Source organism: Bufo gargarizans, chromosome 8 (genome assembly GCF_014858855.1).
Source record: "Bufo gargarizans isolate SCDJY-AF-19 chromosome 8, ASM1485885v1, whole genome shotgun sequence".
Classification (NCBI taxonomy): domain Eukaryota; kingdom Metazoa; phylum Chordata; class Amphibia; order Anura; family Bufonidae; genus Bufo; species Bufo gargarizans.
The window spans coordinates 16,704,917-16,710,768 of record NC_058087.1 but is presented as its reverse complement, the minus strand read 5'-3'; positions in this window follow the sequence as shown (position 1 = coordinate 16,710,768).

The window sequence follows — 5,852 nt, the reverse complement described above, 5'->3', positions numbered from 1 at the left end:
TTTGAAAACTCTCCATGGAACATATGTCATTGCTTCATTTAAGACTATATATATATATATATATATATATATATATATATATATATTATTATTATTTTTTTTTAAGTTATATTTATAACCACTGTCCATGTCAAGTTCCAATGTAGAGGTTTTTCTGTGTTGAAGGTAACTTGGTCAATACTTATTAGAATGAGCAATGGTAGGTTTCTGCAATGTTGCACTGGGGTTCCTTGGGTCCTCCAAAGAAGATGATTTTGTGGGCCTATTCCCTATATACACAGAAAATGCGCACTTTACTTTTATTTGTTTTTAAAACTTTGATATTATTATTATAGCACACACATGACATTAAGAAGTTAAACAGTTTTGTTTTCAATTAGTCCAATTATGAGCAGACCACATTGGGAAGGACCTGCACTGGGGTTCCTTGGGTCCACTAAAGAAGATGATTTTGCGAGCCCATTCCCCATCTGTACATAACGTGCAAACTGTACTTTTATTTGCTTTTAAAACTTTGATATTATAGCACAAACATGACATTAATAAGTTAAAAAGTTTTGTTGTGAATCAATCCAATTATGAACAGACCGCATTGGGAAGGAACTCTACTCATAATAATCTGTAGAATATAGATAATTGTTTTTTTTTTTAATCTCATATCTCCACTGTGCCGAGTCTCCCTTTATATATAAAAATTCTGTGTGATTATATGTTTTGAGTCCAAATGTTTAGCATTCAGATTTCATTTAGCAGCAGAACTGACCCCTTGCCGAGATACAGACAATAGTACATATGATACTATTAGCTAATTAGCACTAGAACAATAAGCTATTTCCTTCTGTTCTGTGGAACACGACAAACCATTCAGACACTGATCATTCATTCATAACAATGGATATATTTTACATTTTCTTTTTTATAAATGTCTTTGAACAGTTTGTAAAATGCCTTCCAGCCTTTATTTAAACAATTGCTTATACTTGAAAGTGTAAGAGCGATTTTTTTTTTGTTGCAGATTGTTTTCAGCTTTCATTGGAGCTTGTTTGATTTGTTTTTCTCACTCTTTAAAGGAATGGTCTCATTAGAAACAACCACTTACCGCACCATGACATACCTGCATGTCATGGATTGCTATACTTTAAAAAACATCTGTCAGCATGATTAAACCTATTAAACCAGTCACACAAATTAGTAGGGTTGATCATGCTGATAAACACAATATCTTTATTGTGAATATATGTGACCCTATTGCTAAGAAAAAACACATTTTTATTTGTATGCTAATGATATACCTGGAGAACTGAGGAGCCCGCCAAAGCCCTTGTAGCACCCGTTTGTTACACCCATTCATATTCAGTTCCTTCCCCTTTTACCTGAAATGATAGCACTAGACATTGTGTATAGCCATGTATTCTTGTGCCTGCAATCCCGGTCTTAGGGCTTGTTCTGTGTTTGGCAAGCCCTGAGACCTGTCATCTATGACTATATCTGCACAAATCCATTGTTGAGATTGGCACAGATGACGGATCTCAGTGCTTGGAGAGCAACAGGAGAACAAAACAAGCACTGACACCTGCCATCTGTGCTTACGCTGTATCTCCTGATCTCAGTGAGTTAAATTATTATCATAGAAATGTGTTTTTCTCAGCAAAAAGCATATCATGTTTTTTTTTTATTTAGATTTTTTTAGCATGATCAATGCTACCAGGTTGTATGCCTAGTTTAAGTGGGTTGATCATGCTGACAAAGGCACTTTATGGGACAAAGTACATCATGATTAGAGATGAGTGAATCGAAGTTGACCAAATTTCGATTTTCACCGAATCCGAATTTCCTCACGCTTTGTGGTAAAGAATTGCATCTTTTCCAAAGATGGCTGCTGCACGTGTGAGGACATGGAGCAAAGAACTCTGGGAAGGCGGAATCACCCATAGTGCCATGCATGCAGCCAATCAGCAGCCAGCCCTGTGATGTCACAGCTGTATAAATAGCCTCAGCCATTTTGGATTCTGTCATTTTCTAGTGTACTTAGTGCAGGGAGAGACATCAGCAGGCGCTAGGGACAGTGCTAAAAAAAACTTCATTGTGCTAAAAAAACGATTACAAGTGCAAGGAAAGATTATTCAAGGTGTAGGGAAATGATAGGGAGGAATCATTCCAAAGCATTTATGTTGAACAGGCTTCAGTAGGGGAGGTTACAGCCTGGGTAATGGGAACAATCCTATTACACCTTGCTGCACTGACTGGGGATCCAAATTGCCATTATACAGCTCTGTAATTCCAGCAAACCGTTCTTGTCATTGGGGTGCAAGTGCTGTTTGATACAGCCATTAACAGGGTTTATCACAAGGAAATATTTATACGTCTTATTTGCTCTTGTGCGGTGCAGTTATATGTTCTAAAGCATTTTTTGGCTTTTATTAGTGGGAAAAAAGGGCTTATTAGCTGTTGTGTGGTGAAGTGTGAAAATTACAGCACTTTTTGTTGTGTATTAGTGGTAAAATAAATATATATATTTGCCGTTCAGAGGTGCAGTTATGTGTTCTAAGGCCTTTTGTGGAATGTATAAGTGGAAAAATAAAAATATAATTGCCATTCAGCGGTGCAGTTATATGTTCTAAAGCATTTTGAGGCATGTATTAGTGGCAAAAGAAAAATATATTTGCCATTCAGTGGCTGCCATGGCAGCAGGGGTCACTTCAAAAGGCCTGAGCTCCTAGTCTCAGCTAGCGGTCGTGTCTTGACCAGCAACCCAGTGGCTCTTGAATGGTTGACTCGATCTTAAACTTTGTCGCAAGTGACATCAGTCACCTCCATCCAAGAGTCAGTGGGTTTGTCAGACACAACTCTTAGTTGTCAAGGCCGGGGAGCATGCCCTGTGCTCTTAACTGTCCTCAACCTTCCTTTGTCCATTTCTGTTCCCTCAGCCAGAGAAGTATTGTATGCTGTTCCACTATACAGCGAGGACGAGCTACTAGAATACAGTCAGCAGCTACTGGCAAGTCAAGATGTGGAGGAAACATGCGCCGCTTCCTCCGGTAGGTGGGCAAGTAGTGATGAGGAGAGTGGCGTGGGAGCTGGTGTTGCGAGCGGTCAGGCTCCTGACCCAGAGACTGTTGAGGAGGACATCAGTGATGTGTACGCAGTACTCAATGATGATGATGTAGCTGATCGCACTTGGGAGCCGGGTGACGAAGGGGCTTCATCATCATCGGGAGAAGAGGGTGGCAGCTTGCCTGTTAGGCAGCAGTGGAGCCAGCAAGTCGCTAGCGTGGCCGGGAGTCAGTAGGGTGGCAGTGGGAGGTTGGGAGCCAAACGTGCACGGGATCACGGAGGCAGCAGTGGTAGCAGTCAGTCAGTGCGTAGTGTTGGGGATAAAATCACCTACTCGGTGGTGTGGCAGTTTTTTGTTAAGCCGCTGGAGGAGGTGAATATGGAAATATGTAAAATCTGTGGGCAGAAGGAGTAGCATGGCCAGGGTGCAAATTTTGGCACCATAGCCCTGCGTCAACATATGCAGCATCACTATAAAGTGGCCTGGGAGAAGTGGCCTGTGGTGGTCCAGCCTGCTGCAGCAACCGCTACATCACCCAGTGGCATGCACACAGTTTCAGGCAGTCAGGGCTCCACCACCTCAGATGAAGGGAGCTGTCTGTCCTTCCCATCATCTGCTGGTCCTGATGTTCCTGCTCCTCACCATCCTACTCTTCGTCAGTCATTCCGTCAGCAATCGATCACAGAAGTGACAACAAGAGACAACAGTATGCGTGCACTCATCCAACAGCACAGAAGCTGAACGTGCTCCTGTCCAAGTTGCTGATGCTGCAGTCCCTTCCTTTCCAAGTGGTGGACTCTGCACCTTTCAGAGAACTGATGGCTTGTGCCGAGCCGAGTTTGAGATTCCATTCAAGTGTCATCTCTGTTTTGGATCCACTCGTGTTTTTTTTTTGGGCATTAGCAATACTGATGGATTCATGACCAAATGCTGACCGAGTGAAGGTGGATGCTCAACAGACAGGATCTGTTTTTGGGGGGTTATTGTCCTGACGGATCAGAGGAAGGGCAAAATAATCAGTGACGTCAACACAAACTTACTGCTGACACCCTCTCCACTCTGTCGAGCGGCTCTACTTGTATAAGCGTTTAATAGAACAGGTTCTGTAGACATCTATGTGGAATCAGCTGACGGCGGTGTAAAAGGAGTGTGCTTTTTCTGGACGCTAACATTGACCTGTAAGGCTGAGTTCACACTTAAGTGTTCCAGCAAAATTGACCCTTATAAAACATAACCTTTAATCTTAAATAGTTAATAAAAGGAACCCACCACGGTGGTTCACCAGTGTAAACTGTGAAGGACAGATAGTGCTCAGATACAGATACAATAAATGTTGATATCTACACAGGGTACCCAATCCCAGGGCGATCAGGTAAATAGGCGCAACCAGGGCGCAGAATGGAGAGTGTCAGATGTCTTACTCCATTATAAGTATTTATAAATTCGCTGGATTTGTGAGTTCACACTTAAGTTATTTGCTCAACTTTGGCACCGTAACTGCCCAAATAAGTGAAGTGTGCAGTGATTCTAAGAGTGATGCCTGTCATCTGCATGTCATCTGACTCACAGTATTATTTCACTACCACAGCAGACTCCCTATGCGTGTTACTGCAAGGCACAGTGTTCTACACCACTAGAAAGGCTCTCTGCAGCCAGAAAATAGACATTTTTTTTAACGTGATTCGCCACAAATAAATTCAGATCCCGGAAAATTCTGAGAACCAGCCAAATCCAATTTTTTTTTATATTCACTCATCTCTAACTGCCACAAGTTCCAACCCAGAGAATAAAGGTTATTTTTACCGCATTCTAAAGCATGAGGAAGAAAATACAAAAAACTATCGGAGAATTACAGATTTTTTAGCAATCTTAAATAATTATAATAGATATGTAAACCAGAATTTTGCTATTGTAAAACAAAAAGCCCCCCCAAAAAAATAAGCCCTCATACAGCTATCTCTACAGAAAAATAAAATATGGCCCAAGGAAAAGGCTAAAAAAAAAAAATTGATAGGTCCCTATTCCTGAGGCTGGGTTCACACCTGAGCGTTTTACAGAGCGTTCCTACGTGCTGTAAAACGCTCAACAAGGAGAAACCAATGCTTCCCTATGGGAATGGTTCTCACCTGGGCGTTTTACAGCGCGTACGATCACGCTGTAAAACGCCCGACGCCCCAAGAAGTACATGAGCTTCTTTGAGGCGTCTTGTCGCGCGTTCCCGTACATAGACTTTCGGGAACGCGCGACAATGGGCGTTCGCTTGTCTCTGTATGCGCGATTGCAAACGCCGGTACAATCGCGCATACAGAGCGCTCCTTTCAGAACGCTCAGGTGTGAACCCAGCGTAAGGTCCAAAGCAGACTAAACCATAACGCTGGGTTTACACCTGAGCGTTCGCGATGGAGCGCTCTGTATGCACGATTGTACCGGCGTTTGCAATCGCGCATACAGAGACAAGCGAACGCCCATTGTCGCGCGTTCCCGAAAGTCTATGTACGGGAACGCGCGACAAGACGCCCCAAAGAAGCTCATGTACTTCTTGGGGCGTCGAGCGTTTTACAGCGCGATCGTACGCGCTGTAAAACACCCAGGTGAGAACCATGCCGATAGGGAAGCATTGGTTTCTCCTTGTTGAGCGTTTTACAGCGCGTAGGAACGCGCTGTAAAACGCTCAGGTGTGAACCCAGCCTCAGGAATAGGGTACCTATAAAAAATTTTTTTTTACTAACAAGCCAAACTAATGTGAGGCTTGTTTCCCAAAGCCCCAAAAATCTGCTGTCTGCTCTCAGACTCCTCC